This window comes from Triturus cristatus, chromosome 7 (assembly GCF_964204655.1).
Source record: "Triturus cristatus chromosome 7, aTriCri1.1, whole genome shotgun sequence".
Lineage (NCBI taxonomy): Eukaryota > Metazoa > Chordata > Amphibia > Caudata > Salamandridae > Triturus > Triturus cristatus.
Genome location: NC_140590.1, coordinates 112,335,058 through 112,355,638, shown reverse-complemented (window position 1 = coordinate 112,355,638; position 20,581 = coordinate 112,335,058). Strand labels below are relative to the sequence as shown.

The following is a 20,581-nucleotide window of genomic DNA, read 5'->3' as shown; positions in this document are numbered from 1 at the left end:
GAGTGGTCGAGGGATCCGTTGGTCTCAAGGAAGGCGGCTAGCTGTCTGTTGACGGTCTTCTCGATGACTTTGGCAGGAAACGGGAGGAGCGAGATGGGTCGGTAGTTCTTGAGGTCGGAGGGGTCTGCAGTTGGTTTCTTCAGCAGGGCACTGATCTCGGCGTGTTTCCAGCACTCCGGGAAGGTGGCGGTGTTGAAGGAGGCGTTGAAGATGTCGCGGAGGTGGGGTGCGATGATGTGGTCGGCCGTGTTGAAGATGTGGTGTGGGCAGGGGTCCGTAGGGGATCTGGAGTCGATGATGTTCATTGTGCGTGTTGTGTCTTCGGTGCGGACTGGGGTCCAGGTGCGGAGGGTGGCGGTGGGGGGCATCTGTTCGGTGGTGGGGTTCGTGGTTGGTGGGCCGAAGCTGTCGTGAATGTTGGCGATCTTGTCATGGAAGAAGGCTGCGAGGGAGTCGCAGAGGTCTTGCAAGGGAGTGATGTCATTGTTTCCGGCGTCGGGGTTGGAGAGCTCTTTGACAATGCTGAAGAGTTCCTTGCTGTTGTGGGTGTTGTTGTCCAGTCGTTCCTTGAAGGCTGTCTTCTTTGTGGCGCGGATCAGTTGGTGGTGTTTGCGGGTGGCGTGTTTGAGGGCCGTCATGTTGTCTGTGGTCTGGTTGGTGCGCCAGGTGTTCTCCAGGGAGCGGCAGTTCTTCTTGGAGGTGATGAGCTCGTCGGTGAACGAGGAGGCTTTCTTGCTGCCGCGTCTGCTGGGGGGGTTCTTCTTCAGTGGTGCGAGGGCGTCTGCGCAGTTGGTGATCCACTGTGTGAGGTTGTTGGCGGCTTCGTTGGGGTCCGTTGAGCTGGTGGGGGGGTTCTGGCTGAAGAAGGTGGTGAGCTGGTCGCCGGTGATCTTGTTCCAGCTCCTGCGGGGGGCTTGTTGAGGGTGGTGGTGGGTCGTCATTTTACTGAAGCTGAAGTGGACGCAGCTGTGGTCAGTCCACTGGAGATTGGTGGAGTGGCTGAAGGTGACGTATTTGCTGGATGAGAAGACTGGGTCAAGTGTGTGGCCGGCGTAGTGGGTGGGGGTGGTTACCAGTTGCTTGAGTCCGAGGTTGGCCAGGTTGTCCAGCAGAGCAGTGGTGTTGCGGTCCTTGTTGTCCTCCAGGTGGAAGTTGAGGTCCCCGAGGAGGATGTAGTCGGTGGAATTGATGGCGTGCGGGCTGACGAAGTCTGTGATGTCTTCGCTGAACTGTGTGCGTGGTCCCGGTGGTCTGTAGACGAGGGTGCCTCTGAGCGTGGTCTTGGGGTCGGTGTGTATCTGGAAGTGGAGGTGTTCGGCGGAGGTGAAGGTGTCATCGGAGTTGGTCGTGATGCGGATGGTGTTCTTGTGGATGATGGCGATGCCTCCTCCTGTCTGGTTGACGCGGTCCTTCCTGGTGATTTTGTAGCCTTCTGGGACGGCGATGGTGACGTCGGGCGCTGAGGAGGCGTTCATCCAGGTTTCCACCAGGAAGGCGATGTCTGGTGCTATCGAGTCGAGGAGGTTCCAGAGTTCGACGGCATGCCTGTGAACGGAGCGGGTGTTGAGCAGGATGCACATCAGGTGTTTGTTGCTGGGGCTCGGTTTAGCAGGTGCGGTGTTGGGTCGGAGGCCGGTGAAGCGGCAGGTCAGGCAGGTGAAGGGTCCGTGGGTGCGTCTCGGGGTGGCTCGGTAGCAGGCGGTGTTTCGGCCGGCGTTGAGTGCGTGGAGGGTTTTGGCGTCGTAGATGTGCAGGGTGTGCTGGTGAGGGCGAGGACCAGGTGGTCTGGCGCTGGGCGCGGTCCAGGCGCGGACGGGCGCAGACGGGCTTACCTTTGGCGCACCTTCGGCGCTCAATCGGCGCTCCCGCTGCACGCGTCCGCTGCACGGTCGCTCTGGGGGCGTCATAAGTAAGGAGCCGGGAGGGAGGAGCAGCTGGGTGGCGGGAGCGGGGCGGCGAATGGAATCACAGGGGAGGCGGGGCCGCAAGGAGGCAGTGGCGGGAAATTCCAAGAAGCAGCGGGCAGCGGGAAATTCCCAGGAGCAGCGGGAAATTCCCAGGAGCAGCGGGCAGAGAGCGAAGGAATCTGCAGGCAGGAGGTGGCAAAGGCAGGCAGGAGCGGCAGCAGTGAGTGGGGCGACCAAGCCCTGTGGAGGGCTGAGCGGTCACACTCTGTGGTCCCCTACGGTCCCCTTAAGTAAGGAGCCGGGAGGGAGGAGCAGCTGGGTGGCGGGAGCGGAGCGGCGAATGGAATCACAGGGGGGCAGGGCCGCAGGGAGGCAGTGGCGGGAAATTCCAAGAAGCAGCGGGCAGCGGGAAATTCCCAGGAGCAGCGGGAAATTCCCAGGAGCAGCGGGCAGCGAGCGAAGGAATCTGCAGGCAGGAGGCGGCAAAGGCAGGCAGGAGCGGCAGCAGTGAGTGGGGCGACCAAGCCCTGTGGAGGGCTGAGCAGTCATACTTGCTACACCCTCAACTGAGCAGGAAGAAGCAGGAAGGAGGCTCCTCTCTATATCAACAGGAGCAGTGATTTGGGAAATAAATTGTCTCAGCTTCAGCAGGAAGCTCAACAGGATCCACTGTACACCATGCCTGCTCTTCCCTACTAGCAGTAGAGCAAGAAGTTGATAATGCTGCCGACTGAGATGTTGTTGTGACTGATCTTCCATTGGATACATCATCTTGATAAAATCCTGCAAGGAGAAGAAAGATAATTGACTCATCTTCTCCAAGCTTCCCTCTATTGATCTTGACATGGACTTTACCCCAACCGAGACCCGCCACAACAATCAAGGGAAAATTACGTTTCCCACAAGCCCTGGAAGTGAGGAGATAATGAATCAGTGATTGTTCACGTAAAGAGTGGCATTGAGGATGTGCAGATCATGTCTATTCACATACTCTGAGCCACATAGTACCACCAACAGCTTCTCAAGAAGCCAAAAACCTGTAGCAACACCACCACATCTACCAAAGTGACAGTCTGCCATAGAGAAAGAGAAATGCAGCCACCCAGCTCCACCTCAACAAGATCTTGGGCCCTAACCCCACCCACGTTGGGATTTTTATACTTACACCTCATGAGGAGCATTTCACAAACCAGTTAGGTGTCCTAAGTTAGGTGGACATTAAGGTACCGGGTCAACTGATCCATCTGAAAAATCAAAAAACTATCATATGAGACAAGTATGCTTGTTTCTGGTCCAGAGAAGATCTGGCTTGGCAGTTCGGGCTGGAGTGTTCCCATGAGGCACAGGGTCAGGACTGATATGCATATAGCTGGGTCTGACCTGGGGTGGCGAAGTGAGCTAAAGAATGACAATGGATTCAACCCAGATCTTTGACTGGGGGTGAGTGTCTGAAAACTTTCAGTGCTCCATCCAGCATTTCCTTGTGTTTGCTTCACCCTAAGTTGGTAGGGTATGCCGAGACGTGGGTCCCTTGCTCACTTTACCACTGGATTCAAGCTATCCTGGCTGATGAAGGGTGTTACCCCGAAATTGGTCCCAGGGTGCTTGTTTCTGGTCCAGGTAAAACCTGGCTTGGCAGTTTGGGCTGGACTGTTCCCATGAGGCACAGGGTCAAGAATGATATGTCTGGGTCTGAACTGCGGTGGCGAAGCGAGCTAAAGAACGATGATGGATTCAACCCAGATCTGACTCGGGTAAATGTCTGAAAAGTTTCAGCGCGCAGTTTATCATCAAAAGCTGCTTGCGAGGGAGGAGAAATTGTTGAACTGATAGAAGGAGGCTGTTATAATATGTCATTGTGCGAAGCAGCCCTGTGACTGTCACTCATAGTATGCAGTTATCAATAGCCTTGGGCGAATTTTTAATTATGCTGTAGTAATCACAGTCATTTTGTAATTAGGCATGACTCTTGTGATCCCAAATTACTGAAGTTCCATGATTACGCCAGCTTGATTAAGAGTATTGCGCACAGATCCTACCACAGGAGCACAGGAACAACGAACTAAGAGAGTGAACACCTGCTGGCAACTGCTGTTCATGTTCTTTCGCATTTTGGGGTCGGTTCCGATGTTGTTCGGAAGGGCTCCCTTGTTTCCGACAGAATTGTACACACTTCCCAATGACCGATTATGATGCCTGGAAACCGTTAGGGATGTCTGAATCAGTTCCAAAAGGCATTCGGACAGGTTGCATCATTCGGAGCCGAATTGTACAGCTCTATGGACTCGCTTTCCGAGTGAGCGAGTACGATGACCAATTTGGACAGCCGTTCCGATTTAGTTTTTCCGGAACCAATCGGCCTGTCAGAATCTGTCTTTGAGGGCCATTAGCAGGCCCCCTTCACCTGGGGCTCTCTGGATCAGGCCTGGGGGATATCCATGGGTCCCCTCTTACCAACCATCCACAGGGTGCAAGGTTTTCCCCAGCCAACCCTTTCTTCAATGAGAGTCTGTGTTCTTGTTCAGAACACAGGTTCCCATTAAAGTCAAAGGGAGTACAGCTGCTGAACCGTATCCGGAAGCATCCATATACATCCAAATCGCTTAGCTGGACTCCCCCAATCAGAGTAGTCCAGAAAGCATTCCGGAACCGATTGGTAGGAATGCTTTCCGAACGAGATCAGAATCGACCCCTTAGTGTTCTTTTTTTTTAATACAAAATATATTCTTAGTCCCACTTTGTGTGCAATGGTATTAGTTGCAGAAAATAGAGCTAAATGCTGGATTACTCTTCTTACACAATTACAGATAATTATGAATAATTCTGTGGCATTTACAAGTAATTGGGCTAAAGAATTACACGAGGTTTGCCCGTCCCTATTTAACATTTGAAGCAACCATAGCAAGACCCAAAGGAAAAAGGGACAGAGTCACCCAAAGTATCGAAGCAGCTTACCTAACACACTTGTAAGGGATCACAAAGTAAACGATCACAACAATTCACTGTCAAATCTATTTTCAGCAAAGAGTAGTCATACTACCTACCTCATGGCCTTGTCAGTTTATTCAATGGGAAGCAGGCCAAAATAATAGCAACTTACTGTCTGCCTTTTACTTCGGTAGAAGTAGAGGGGTTTTGTGAAGACCTCTGTCCACACTTGGAGGGCCTAAGTGCAACCAGTTTTTCCACTGTGCCAGCGCTTTGTCCTTAAGTACTGCAATTGGGTAGCAAATGAAGGAAGTAGAGTAAAGGTCAGGTATCCATCTCTCAGCAGACATAGACCAGCGGTCAAGGCACAAAATAGATGTGTATCAATTCACACTGTGTCTCTAAGGGTTTAAGCAAAGGCTAGCCACTAGTCTCGATGCATTGAAGCATTAGGCACCATGCAACGGTTGCATGGAGAAATACCATACAGCTGCCAATGTCTTGGAAGAATTTAACATCAAAGCTTATACATGATTTGAACCAAGAGATCTCAGCATTACATTTGTTGTCATTACTAATAACCGTAATATTGTCAAAGCCATAGGTGATGGAAAATACTATGTTTAGCACATTAAATTATTGCATGCATCAGCCTACTTGTCTGTGATTTTATAAAACAAGAAGAAGTAGTCAACAACATGTGAAATATCTGTCTCCAGATTTTCACTCATTTTAGTCCTTCTTTCAAAGTCCAGAAGCCGTTGAGGATCATTCAGCATGGTTTTCAATTGAGAATCATTCAGTGTGGTTTTAGAGTCACTATAAAAGTCCTTGTACAGGAGATGGCTCCACCCTCTACATGCTGCCACACCTATTTGAGCAGTACAGGACTATCAATGAATATGTACTACAGAAGGAGAGAGGATGCTTGCTCCGAATGCTAGTGCCATTTGAGATTTTGACACAGGAAGTCAGCAAGGAGGACAGTACTATGAGGTGGGTAATCCATTTTGTTTCACATGCTGAAGGAACATTTGCAACTGGTGGAAAACCATTTACCAATGTAAATGCAGAAGCATCGGATTAGGTCAAAAGATTAATCCTTTGAGCAAAAATCAAAATCTACAAATAGACATTGGTTCCTTCAAAGAGTATGTCTTTGTGACCATACTGGGTCCACTGTTCAAAAAAGCGTTTCTACTAATCCAAAGCACCAACAGCTTCACTTCCAACATCTGTAATTGGTTGGTTTATGGTTATAGCAGGACAAAACTAAAGTGCATAGGTGCAGGCAACCAATATGTGTTAACATCAATGGAGCAGGTCCTCGTGCCAGCTCCCCCTGCAATCGTTCTCCTGTACAGCCTGCTCACAGTCCGCCAGTTTCTGCTGCCTCCTTTGCTCACTTGCTGCATATTTTTTGCCTTTTTCTGTTCGTTTGTCTGCCTTCTTCTGCTTGTTTGGTGCTTATTTTTCTGCCTCCTCTTGGGTCACTCCTGCACTCTATTATGTCTCTTCCTGCTCTTCATTCCCTCTTCCCACCACCTCCCTCCTCCTACTGTTTTCCTCCACGGCAGTCTTCAGGAAGAAACTCAAGACCTGTCTCTTCAACTGAGACTTCACACCCACAGCACTCAGAGACCCATAGGGGTGACAATGGTGTGCTATACAAATGTTGATTGTTTGATTGAGAAGATAGCACAGGACAATTTGGATAACTCGTTAGAGGTCTATCAGGATCCATTGACCTATTGGCATGGGAGGACGGATTAGTAGCCAAAGGTTAGCAGGCTGTTAATAAAGTATATTTCATGTAGTCAGTGTATCTTCAGGATGCATGTTCAGTGAAGCTGGGGCAATTTTCACAGTCAGAAGTTGAGGTTTCATCAGATACCACAAATTATATATATATTTATTTATCGATCAAATATATGACATTTACATCATAGATATCAAAAGCAAATCATATAAGTAAACCAGTTAAAATTGCAGTGCAATACATCATTTTAAAATAAAATTGCTTTAAAACATCCTATAACATAGGTAACAGCATTATAGGTTTTAAAAAACAATCAGTATTTTGTCATATTAAGAAAAAGTCATAGTACAATTCCATAGAATTCATTTGTTATTCATTGTCATTAGTGGTTCACGGAGACATTTTTGGTTATTCCACAAATTTAAAAGCTCCAGGACACACAACCATGAACAAGGGACGTTTCTTAGATGTCACAGGTATGCTGAGTGATCATCCACGAGATAACCCATCTGAAATTGAGGATGTACTCTACTTTCCAGATTAACCCCTTGGCTCCTGAGGTTTTTTCACGTCAGTGCTGAGTCGTTGTAGACGTGCATCGTTGGTGTGCTTTCCGCTGACTTTTTGCCTTCTGACCTCCTGTTTTGCTAACTTTCTTTATGCCGGATTTAGGTCTCTGGGCACTGCTAAAAAGTGCTAAAGTGCAGGTGATAGGTAATAGGCACTTATACGTAAACTATTTAGTTTACGCATAAGTACCTATTAAAGTGCACCACATGTGACCAGGTCCTATAAATTAAATGCTACTAGTGGGCCTGCAGCACTGATTGTGCTACCCACTTTAGTAGCCCATTAAACATGTCTCAGGCCTGCCATTTCAGACCATGTGTGAGCAGTTTTAAAGTCCACGTCGACCTGGCAAGTTAACCCTTTTGCCAGGTCCAACCTTTCATTTTTAAAACATATAAGGTAGGCCCTGGACTGCCCAAGGGCAGGGTTCAGTGTATTCTTAAAAGTTGGACATCTACTGTAAGTTTTACATGTCCTGATAGTGAAAAACTGTTCAACTCGTTTTTCCCTACTGCAAGACCTGTCTCTCCCATAGGTTTTACATTGGGATTGTTTTACGACACTTTATAAGTGTAATTTCCAATTGGGAAAAGATAGATTTTCAAGTTTTGTGTCTCTGGAGTTATGGTAAAGTTGGTTTTTAAGTTGCAATTCTGAAAATGCAACTTTTAGAAAGTTGGACATTTCTTACTTTAAATATTCTGTGCCTTATGCCTGTCTCTGAATACACGTTTGGTGTGGGTGGGTGACAGCTGGGCTTTGTGGATTCTACCCGGAGAGCCATACACAAAGGGAGCTTAGGTGTGACTGATGGACCATCAACATTCTGATGGGTTATCTTGGGTCAGATCGGAGGGTGGAGCTGGCACTGACACCTGAATAGGCTGTGACTGTCTCCACACAAAAGGCTGCCTACCCCCTTGCAGTGAGTCTGGAGCCAGTGCAGGAAGGGCAGGGACTTTGTGTACTTCAAAGGTCTCTCTTTGAAGTCTCCCCCACTTCAAAGACACAACTGGGTATAAGTTCTGGACCTCAGGCAACACCATTCCAGTGCACTTCTGGACCTGAGCAAATTCTGCCCGGAAGGACTGCTGTGCTGCTGAAAGGACTGTCACTCTGCTGGACTCCTGCTGTGCCTTGACTGACCTTTTGTGTGCTGCCCTTCCTACCTTGGAGTGAAAAGGACTGGACCAGCACCTCTACATCTCCAGAACCAAAGTGACTCCAAGGACTTGCTGACTTGCCACCTGTTCTGAAGTCTCAGGGACATCAAAGACTTCAGACAAACCTGCTATAGCACCTGGACTCTTCTAACAGTGAGTTTGACCTCCCAAGTCGTGCCAATCCAGTCCTGGGCCCTTGTGAGTCGATTTTCTGTGCTACATCAATAAAAATCCATGCATTGTCGTAGTTGCACTGATGCGTCTCTCCTTGATGCCAATACAAGCAGTTGCCACCGAGGATGAAGACATCGCATTGCCGGCTGCATGGCTTGATGACGATGCAACACCTACATCAGGAACAGCCCAGGACTGGCTAAGGTGTTTTCTTTCTGATAGATCCTTCAGGTATACTAGAATTCCTTTTCCTGCGATACTTTTGCTCTTCACTGTGGTGTCCCACAGGGCTTCTTCTTAAGCCCAACGCTTTTTAATTTATACATGCAGCCACTTGCAGATAATGTGAAACCATTTGGGATCTCCATAGTATTATCTGCATATGATACCTAATTTGTTTTCTCGCTCAAACCAGTTCAGGGACAGTCTTCAGCAATTTTGGGACCTTGCATGGAGGGGGTGGCCAGTAAGATAGATAAATCCTGCCTGAAGCTGAACAGCAATAAAAATGAGTTGATGGTTCTGGGGAACTATCAATCTCCTCAGAGGTCCCTGGGCTGACCAGACTGTTTAGTTATGGCTCCCCCACTGCAAAACGTCTATAACACGTTTGGGAGACTGGTTTGATAAAACCCTAACGATGGAGACCCAGGCCACCAAAATATCAGCCTGCTGTTATGGAATTCACTGAATGCTTTGGAAATTACTCCCGTTGCTTTCCATGACATCCAGAAGACGAGTGGTCCAGGCCCTTATCCTCTCTCAGCTGGACTGCTGTAATTCTCTCTAACTAAGAGCACCAAAGGCTGTAATTAGTAAATTACAAGTTGTGCAGAATGTGGCTGCACTTACCTTGTTACAAATATTGCGACATAAGTCAGTGAGAAAAGGTCTTAGGGACCTTCATTGGTTACCAATACCCCAGAGAATCAAATGTAATGCTCTTAGTATTGCTTTTAGAGCACTTAGAGGACAGGGACCTCAAACCTCTTGTCAGCTCATAACCCCCTACACCCCGATGAGGACCCTCTGCTCCTCAAATGAACAAAGAGGAGTTGTCCATCGCATTCGAAAAACTGGAAGCAGAGTAAGGTCATTCAGCCTCATTGCCCCCATTCTCTTGAACTCCCTTTCGATAGCTCTGAGGTCTACAGGCAATGAATGCATGTTCCAGAAACTACTCCAAAAATTGCTATTCGATAACTAACCCATCACATTGGTCCCTAATGCCTCCACATCTTTTTCAGCTGGATAAGGTTGGTCCCTGTATCCGACCCGTACTCCATCGTGGTCAGCCTGAACTTTTGGGTTTGACCCGGTCAACCACAACCAGACAGCCTCACTTGGCGCTTTATGCTTTTAGGCACTATATTTACAAATATTCTTTATAAATTCACAAGTCCGGTTCTACCTATTGGACCTTTGCCATTTTGGTCTTATTTTGTTCAATAAAATAATCTCTATTGTCCTAAATTAGAGGTATATGTTTGTGTGGAGTTTTACACTGTTTTTCTGTTTAAAGTGTTGCATGAATACTTTACACTATGCATCTTAAGTTAAGCCTGTCTTCTCTGTGTCAAGCTACCAGAGGTTTGGCACAGGTTAATTTATGGTGTGTATCTGACTTACCCTGACTAGGATTTTGGTTCCTGCTTGGTCAGGGTGCATACCTCTGCCAACCTGAATCCCTAGTTATAAAAGGGGTGGTTCTGCTTAGGCCTCTGTAACCTTTTTTCCACAAAAGGTACAAATGCCAAATTTGCCCCCTTTTTCCCAATGTCATGGGGATTCTAATGTTACCCAGGGTTTGTGGATGCCCCGGAGGGGACCGAGTAAATAGCCAAAATATTGCTACATTTTAGTTTTTAGGACAAAAATAGGAAACACTGGTATGTGCAAAAGTGACTGTTTTTTCCTGAAAAATTGCATCAATAAAGCGTTTGTTGTACTCAAGTCACCACTATTCCAGCTTTCAGGGACATGCAGAGCTGTAAGGGAAAGCTAAGTTTTTTTAACACAATTGTGATAGCTATTTTTAGGTCTCGCCTACGCAGTGCGCATGAGCTGCATAGGCAAAAAGACCTTTTGCAATCGCTTCGGCTTTTCAGCCGAAAACGTGCACGCGTTCCATTGCCTTCAATGGCAACGCGTGCACATGTGGCGATTGCCTTGCGGGAGTGAGCTTGACACCATATGTTTGTAATTAACTTTCAAACACATGGTGCCCCTGGACGCTCCCGCAAGGGAAACAGGCGCAGGCCCCTCCTCTCTCGCGCGCGCTTGTTTTTAAACGTGAGCACGCCTGTAATTTTCATTATAAAGCAGCTTCCCTGGCTGATCACTAGATGGCACCAGACGCCATGTTTTCTTTCCCTAAAGTACATATCGTCTAATGCGCGTCACTTCTTGCCACAATGACAGAGGCATAAAGATGTCCCCCTATGAAGTTTTGACACCAGGCTTCTCCTTAGCCGTGCGATAAAATGCATTATACATTCCACTAGATCACCTTTAAAAAGAGAATTCAGGGGAATAAGTGGGTCAACATGTACGAAGATGAATCCCTGGTCCAAGCGCGTGCACAATTCTGTAGCTATTGTAATGGAAGCAGTGCACGATTCAGAGTGAGGGGCGAAAATTACCCATGCTGCAGCTTCAAGCAGAAAAACAAACAGCGCTAGCACTGGAAGTATAAAGCCCACAGGTAATAGGTATTCTCTGAGGCATTGACAGAATGGGAAGATGAGATGCATGAACGAGAGAGACAGAGAAGTGGCGGAAGGTATAGGTACATGTTTGGTCGACAGTACGGACATGAAAATCATAATGATAGAATGAGAAGATGGCAGGAAGCAAGTATGACTGAGGGTCTGTTCCCCATAAGAACTGCAGGAAAAAATGAAGGAAGAAAGTGTGTAGAAAAAAGACATAATGTTGAGTCGAGAAGGTATGGAGTGAATGAATCGGAAGATGATGTTCTCGATGACATGTTTTATAAAAATCCACCATCGTATCAACCAGAACCAGAAGCATTGACACCAAGTGCCCCAATGAAAGAAACATTACGAATTATTAAGACAGAACCAATGTCGAAAAATTTAGAGAAGAGTAACTCCACTAGAAAAGCAGAAAATAGAACAAATGGTGAAAATTCAGTAAATTTGGCGAAAACCACATTAGAGAAACCAGTAGGACCATCTACGGAAGAACTAAGTGAGTGGTTAAGAAGCTTGCAGAGAAAAGACAAAGAATCCCAATCAATTGATGTGGCGAAGTTACGAATGGTATTGGAAGAATTAATAGTAGGGACTATCCCCACAGAACAATTGAAAAATTACCAGGATGAGGAATTACTATTTTTGTGCAAAAGTGCAACATGGAGAGCGAAAAAACCTACATGAGAGGTTAGAAGAAGTAGCAAATGAAATGGGAATAGACATCGAGAAGGTAAAAGCTTTGCAAAAACCATATCGAATTGATTTCACTGAAAAAGATATTGAAAATCTGAATACTACAGGACGGATAGGTCAGACTAAGGACATAATCATTTTATTAAGAAAATGGGGAGATGTGGATAAATGGAGAAGTAGGTGGTATCGAAAACGAGATGATGCCCCAGATAAGACATTTACAGCATTTCCTGTAAGAGAAAAAGAAAAGGTAGTGACAGAGTACCCTATGAGAGAGATTCCAGGAGGAGGATATGTGCATGTCCCATGGACAAGACAGGATGTTTTGTCTTTTATGAATGATTTCCCTCGACTGCGCGAGAAGCCCGTTGAGTGGTACAGGCAAGTAGACAGATTTGTAAAATTGTCTAAAGTATTATGATTAACTGGCCAACTCAAGAATACCCTAGGGATCCTAAAACAAGAGCTCCAGACCCCGAGGTAATGAAGAAATATGAACAGGTTATGGTATTTTTGAAAAAGAAAGTGCCCCTTAAAGAGACAGATTGGGTAAAAATTGACCAAACACATCAAGAAGGTAAAGAGTCAGTACATGCCTATTATGAGAGGTTAATACCAGCTTTTAAGCAGTTTAGCAGAGATGAGAATCTGAGTGAAAAGGATTTGAGTCATTTTGTATACAGATTTGTATATGGTTTACGTCCAGAAATCGGTGAAATGATTAAACAGCATACTGTTGATTGGCAAAATAAGAAAATAGATGAAGTATTGAGACATGCTAAATACTTTAGTGATGAGATTGAGGCAAAACAGCGGAAACCTAAAGGAGAAGGCAATGTGGGCACAGGTAAAAGTAGCAGAGAGACAAGAAGCACAATTAGTGGAACACGCAAGTAACACAGGAACAAGACAGAAATTTGGTCCTGGGAAAGGGAAAGGCAATATAGAAGAAGCTAAAAAGAAGTTCCCATGCCATAATTGTGGTAGGATAGGGCATTGGAAATCCGAGTGTAAATTTCCTCCAAGTAGTAATAATGAAAATCCATCATTGAACCCACAGGTGCAGCATGAGGTGAGTGGTCAACTGCAGCAACAGCAGCAGGTTGTTCCCCCACAGAATCAGGTGCCAAAACTGCCTTTCCCACAGAGCAGAAACTCACAGAAGTATAGTAGTGAATCGGGATTCTACAATGAAGAACAGGTAAATAAGCTGCCAAGCGCAAGCGCTGTTTCACAGTATTGGCTGCAACGCGATGAGAGTGACTCAGAAGAAAGCTACTGATGGTGCCGAAGGGAGGAAGGAGTAGGGGTGGGCGGAATTTGCGAAATTAACTTTCGCAAATTATCACGAAAATGTTTAAAATTATCGCAAACAAGCGGAAATATCGCGAAAATGCGGAAGTTTTTTTCCCACAATATCAATTGACACCAGAAATAATTGAAGGAGTAACATAATAGAGAAAATGATCAGGCAAGGGATCTGTTCTGCTTGGGTTTTCGGATCAGGTGGAACTCGCTCAACAGAGCCTTTCTAACCCAAACCAGAACGTTACCCCCTCCCTAGGGCCTTTTTACACCTAAATAACCACATATATATGTACCACCTAAGGACAGGGAATTCCTATTATATATATATATCAAGACCTCACAGCCTCGCGATCTCAGCAAGCACAGTCTCGCGGTCTTAGGCAGACCCAGAATCTCCTACCCAGACGGCAGCAACACACAGTCTCGCGGTCTCAGGCAGACCCAGAATCTCCTACCCAAACGGTAGCAACACACAGTCTCGCGGTCTCAGGCAGACCCAGAATCTCCTACCCAGGCGGTAGCAACACACAGTCTCGCGGTCTCAGGCAGACCCAGAATCTCCTACCCAGGCGGCAGCAACACACAGTCTCGCGGTCTCAGGCAGACCCAGAATCTCCTACCCAGGCGGCAGCAACACACAGTCTCGCGGTCTCAGGCAGACCCAGAATCTCCTACCTAGGCGGCAGCAACACACAGCACGAGCTCATCCTATTATTACCGTAGTACACGACAGGGGAATCGGGATTACTATATATATCAGATCACACAGAGACTATTAGTTGAGCACAACCTGTTCTTTAGTTCGAGGGGTTCGTTTCCCCCTCATTCAGTTACCACTTACCTGACCAGGATTAACATCTGTTCATGCCGAGTTAACTCTGACTAAAAGAATAGGCTATCCTCCTATACAAAGATACACAACACATGCTAACTCACGACAAGCTAAATACTTTATTTAAATGCCACATGCACATTCACAGAATACATCATATATACAACCTGCAAGGAAAGTAAAAGGTTAAGTTACACACTTCAATAGAAAAGGGGTCGACATCACCTTAGTCGTATGTAGCCTGTGCTCAATGATCATCTAGGTTCCCTTCTCGTCTGTGCCTCGGCTTTGCCTGGAAGTCACACCTCCGCAGTCGCGGATCTACTCCCTTCTCCCTCTCCGAGTCACTGGAACCTCTTCCTCATCGGCTACTCTCTCCTCTTTAGATTCAGGTTCGCCATCTGTCTTCCCTGGAATAAGTAGTAGCTTTACTGCTAACGGCCAGATGCCGCCTACGGACTAGAAGCAAGTGCCCATATCTAACTCAGACTTTCACTAATATAGAAGTGCATTCCCTCATGGAAATTTCCAGCTCGAAACCTGCCGCCCACCAAATTCCTGTACCTCCCCGTGCCAAGGACACGTTCCCAGCCGGCCGGCCTGATGTAGTGTCTTCGGCAGGGGAGAAATACATTCCTTCGATAAGGGCCGGCCTGAACTGGTTCTCTCCGAGCGAATAACACCTCATAACTAAAACATTACATTTGACCTAGAAGCATCCCAAGCTGCCGGAGCAGAAAGAAAGATGGAGTCTCTTCTGTCTGAGGCCTACCAGGCCTGAATTCAGCACAACTCCATGAAATACCCTCACTATAGGGCAGGTTATCCTTAATACTAACGAATCTATCCCCTAGGCTATGTATGTAGGCCCTGATCTATGGGTAGGAGCACGGGATCGTGTCAAAGTGTCTACTAAATAGGCTCTATTCACTACTCTAATCCTTAGACTTGGATGGAAAGAGACTGAAGTCATATTGATCGCTCTACAACACACGAAGGCCGGGAAAATCGAGCAGTACATTTCACCCTTGTTACGTTAAAATGAATAACGGCACATAAGTTTGTAAGTATATGTATAATTCAACACACAATTAATAAAAAGATAGAAATCATTTAGTTCTGGTGTGGTCTTAGTTGGTCAATTAAATGTTGCATTATATCTGTCTGAACCCTTTTTAACATGTGTAGTTTGTATACCAGTCCATTGTATTGTCATTAGTTTCCTATATACTGATTCACAGATATTTGGCTTTATACCCTGAGATAGGAAACTAAATTAGGGGTACCCTTGTTAAACTACATTACATTTCACCCTTGACTTCAGTCTATTATACATCCATTAAACAGAACTAACATCGGTGGAAGAATAATATGAAACAAAATTAACTGATCTATGTCTAGTACCAGGTGTACAAAATTGAAGCAGTGAAGGGATACACTGAATAAAGCAACAGATAGAAATCAAAACAGCGATAGCAATCAGAATGCCACCTAATGTGTGGCGTAGCATATGCACGTCCGGTAACCAATTAAAGAGCCAGTCAAACCAGCCCTGATCAATGTGTTTTCTAACTTCATCGGTTAAGTCATGCAACTTATCTATGTGTACACAAATGGATTGTGTATGATCAGATAAGTTAAAACAGCAGAGTCCTTCAAAGTCCGAGCAACCATGTCCATGTTTAAGCAAAAGATAATCAATGGCTGCTCTATTTTGCAAAATGGCCCTACGTTCACCCTGGGCGTCTAATAACAAGTCAGACAAGACTGTAGAAGTATGATTAATAGATTTCACCATCCAGCAAGCCATTTTCCCAATGGATTTGGCATTATAAACCGCCAAAGCAGGAACACCAATAATTGAAACAGCTAGGCTAAGATATTCAGACTTGGAATATAAATGCAAAGATGAGTCACAATCCTCCTGTAGCATCACAGTATCTCGAAGCACACGAGAGTTGGCATTTGGATGTGATGAAAACATGAGTAAACTGAGTCTAGTAATGGCACACGGGCCTCCGGAAATGTTTGCAGGGACATACGGCCAGGAAGTATTACCACATGAGAAAAGCCATCCGGCAGGTAGCAACATCGCACGATAGTGACTGGGAGAAACTACCAAACTATTGCAAGTCATATTGTTCTGGACCGAGACACATGTGGTCGGTGTCCTCTGGAAACACAAAGTCCGTTCGGGAGTTGTGAAGGAAGTGGCGCCTCTTAACTTAAGGCGTAGGCATTCAGAAATTGCATTAGGATTACATGTAAGAAAGAAGCATAGGTCACCTTGTGTGATATTATACGTAATTATTTGGGACTGGATGGGGAGTTGGCCATTCGGCAGTTCAATACACAAAGGACAATATACATGGGTAGCAAAATCACCCAGGACAATATTCGGACGAGCCTTCGAAATGTTAAAGATACTGATTAAAGTCTCCAGTGAGGCGGGGACAGCAACTAGGCAAGTCGCAAGAATGTCGTGCACAGATCTCATCGGTGTCAAACAGAAGTGAGGGGCATCAGTCACTCTCTTGGCCAGTAATGTCCAAAAGTTCGATGACGAATCCCACGCATTGAAGGAACGCAACACTCGGGTTCCCAGTTCATCCCGGGTTGATGGGATCCCTTCTCTCTCGCCGAAGCAATCCGAAAGGCGTCCAAAACCGACACATCCTGCAGCAACAATCCAAAGAATGATCTGAAAAAGAACCAAATACAGGCATTAATCATTCTCGTAAGTAACATTTATCAGCTGGGACAGCTTCCCAGCTATCTTTCCCTGGCCTCATAACCAAAATGGTATTGTCCTGACCGGTGGCAATAACCTCTGCTTGTTCAGGGGGATTCTTAGGCGATTGCACCCAAACCTTGGCCCCAGGGTTATCCGTAGAGCCAAAGCCTTTCTGGCCACGTACAGTTAGCAAAATTGGGGCAGTGCCTTTCATTATTTCACCACTGAAAACAGGCATAATGAGTAATTGAGCCACTCGGTCGGTGCGGTGTATCAGTAAGTCGATCTCACTGCTATTTAGCAGAAGTACCTTAATCTCTCCCTGATAGTCGCTGTCGATAACCCCTCCAAGTACCTGGATGCCTTTTACAGCCAGCCCCGATCTAGGGGCGATCAATCCAAAATTCCCAGGTGGTATATGAATACCAACACCGGTAGCAATGATGACCCGATTTTTACTTTCCAGGACGGTGTCATCCATGGCATGCAAGTCTAAACCTGCCGACCCTGGGGTCGCTCTGCATGGGGCCAGAGCTCCGGGAGTAATTTCCCAATACATCACAGTTTCATTGATTACATTAGGCATAGTCTCAACAGTTGGGGGAAACAAACGCATAAGTGGAGATTCAGCATTTAAAAAAGGACGATTATTCAGGATCAATAGTGCTTGGGGTAAAAAGTCTCGCCAATTTTTATACTTGTCATCTGTTAACTTTCGTAATTGATCCTTTAGCAGGCCATTCAATCTCTCCACCAGGCCCGAGGCCTGCGGGTAGTAGGGTATATGAAATATCCATTCAATATTATGTTCCACACAGAATTCCTGTACCAATCTTCCACGAAAATGGGATGCATTATCAGATTGAATTTGGAATGGCACACCATAATACATCATAATCAATTCTAATGTTTTTATGGTATTCAATTGGGTGGCTTGCTTACATGGAAGAGCTACCAGCAAGCCACTATATGTATCGACAATTGTGCAAACATATTGACAATTTCTACTCATGCGAAGGGGTCCGATGTAATCAATCTGCCAAATTTGAGCGGGCAGTTTCCCGCGATGTAAATGGCCTCTAACAATTTGGGGTACCTTACGCTGTCTGATATGTTGACAGACGGGACAATGTAAGATAACATTTTTGATTAGATCCAGGGGAATATAAATTCCTCTATCAGCAGCCCACCTGCTAGTGGCCTTCTCTCCAAAGTGTCCTGCCTTCTGGTGTGCCCATTTCGCCAATCCCGCAATATCAGGATCTTGTCTGTCCACCACTGCCTCAGCAATTTTAGATTTTCATCTGCAATGTTATGAAAAAATTTGTCAAGGGAGTCTATTGGGGTGTGAGCATCCACATGGAAGATGGTAACAGTACTCTGTGGGAGCATCTCCCAAATCTCTTGCCATAACTCTTTTCCCCACAATTCTTTGGAATGTAACTTCCAATTATGGGAATGCCAGGTCGGCAACCAAACAGCCAGTCCATTGGCAGTTGACCAAGAATCGGTAAAAATATGACATGTGCCAGGTAACTCTTGTTTCAAAACTTGGTAAACAGCGTAAAGCTCGGCAAATTGGCTACTCTTCCCTTCACCAGTTGTGCTCAACAGTTTCTGTGTGACCGGATTATAAGACACCGCCTTCCAGTGCCGTGTCGTTCCAATAAACTTCGCTGACCCATCTGTGAACCAAACATGGTTTCTGTCCTCAGCGGACAAATCATCAAAAGGTCTACCCCACTTGACAGGAGACTCCTGGTCTAAAGGTACGGAACACTCACTCTCAGTCTCAGTCGACGGTGCTTGCGCCACTTGCTCATGTAAAAACGCAACTCCTTTCGGACCCACACGTGCCCTGTCTTGTATATACCATTTCCATTTAATCACACTCGCCTCCTGAGCATGCCCAATTCGATGAGTTTTCGGTGAACTCAAAACCCACTGCATGATAGGAATTTCAGGACGCAAGAATATATCATGTCCCAAAGTCAATTGCTCGGTATCCACCAAAGCCCAATAACAAGCAAGTAGCTGTTTCTCAAAGGGTGTATAACGCTCACCAGCATCAGGTAGCTTTTTGGTCCAAAACCCTAACGGTACCTTACTCCTGCCTTGTTTCTGCCATAGACTCCAATTTGCATAAGGGCCTTGCACAGACACATTCAAATTCACATCACCATCACGTACAGGCCATAGATCCATAGCATGTTGAATTGCCTCTTTCGCCAGACTAAATGCATCTTGCTGTTGCTTACCCCATTCAAATGCATTCTTTTTACGGGTAATTCGGTACAAGGGGGCCAATATTTGACTCAAATGAGGAATATGCTGGCGCCAAAAACCAAATAAGCCAATGAAACTCTGGGCTTCCTTCCTATTCCTCGGAACTGAAAAATCAAGAATCTTCTGTTTAACTTGAGGGATCACCTCGCGGTGTCCCTCATGCCAATTAATACCTAAAAATTTTACAGCTTGAGACGGACCTTGTAATTTATCCGGATTGATCTCCCAACCTTTCTCACGCAGACACTCAATGACTCTATCTAATTGTGTCTGAACATCCTCTTGTGTTTCACCTTGGATCAAAACATCATCAATATAATGACATATCTGAATTTTGGAATGAACTGGTACTTCAGCCAAGTGTTCTGCCACCAGCCGGTGACAAATCGTAGGACTATGCACATAGCCCTGAGGAAGACTTCTGAACGTCATCTGACGCCCGTTCCACGTAAAACTGAACTGTTCCTGACACTCAGGGGCAATTGGAATAGAAAAGAAAGCATTAGCAATATCGATGGACGCATACCATGTACCTGGATGTGCTTGGATTCTTTCAATCAGGGTGAGAACATCCGGTACTGCAACAGTCAAAGAGGGCGTGTGTTTGTTCAATTCTCGATAATCAACAGTCATACGCCAAGAATTGTCACTCTTACGCACCGGCCAAACAGGATTATTCCAAGCAGAAGTAACCGGAGTTATAACGCCTGCATCAACCAACTCCTGAATGGTGGTACTAATCTCTGCATGACCACCCGGAATACGATACTGCTTCTGACAAACCACTTTGGTCGCCTGGGGAACTTGTATGGGGGGCATCCTTAAACGACCAACCCGTATAGGTCTGGACGAGATATAATGCGTCGTTCCAAATTGGTAACACCCATCATCAAGATGCAACGTCATTCCCTTCAAAATATCAATTCCAATTATGAATTCTAGGAGTGGCACCACTAATACAGAATATTCCTTTCTAGGGATTCTACCTATTCTCATTTCAAGCAAAGTTTGAACTGCAGGGGTTTCTTTTCCTCCTAATCCGGTAATAGTAAAAGGCTGCCCTGTAAACTTCTTTGATTTTCCATGAATAAGAGTGGCCTCCGCTCCTGTATCAACTAATGCTCGGGCCCTTTGGATATTACGATGTCTCCAATAAATATCAATATCTACATAGGGTCTATTATCTCTATGAGCCCATCTGTGTACCGGAGCTTGACCTATTTCCTAGTCATTCTTACTGCATTCTGTGTACCAGGACAAATCAGGATAAAGACTCTCACGTTTCTTAGGTATCGGTACCTCCTGTTCATATCCATTCCCCGTACGGAACGGATTCAAGTCTTCAGTATTGTACCGTGGGTTACGATCAACCAAACTGTGACGATTCTCTCTCCTCCTCAACTCAGGAGATTGATCCCTATCATCTCTATGCCTGCTGTAAGCATGATCATTTCTCCCCCTTTCCTTTTCCCCCTCTCTCTCCCTGTCCCGCTCTCGACGGGGGGACAGA

The 20,581-nt window shown here is 45.9% G+C and overlaps 1 protein-coding gene across 4 annotated transcripts in view; it reads left to right on the top strand.

Annotated features, from left to right (window-relative positions):
• Positions 1–20,581, top strand: part of LOC146808958 (chemerin-like receptor 1) — a 117,493-nt gene that overhangs the window by 24,894 nt on the left and 72,018 nt on the right. The window contains exon 2 of one of the 4 annotated variants that reach the window (XM_085615754.1): positions 12,972–13,112. The exons of the other annotated variants lie outside the window; for them this stretch is intronic. The gene's annotated coding sequence lies outside the window, so the exon portion shown is untranslated. The remainder of the gene's footprint in view (positions 1–12,971; positions 13,113–20,581) is intronic. 4 annotated transcript variants of the gene reach the window in all.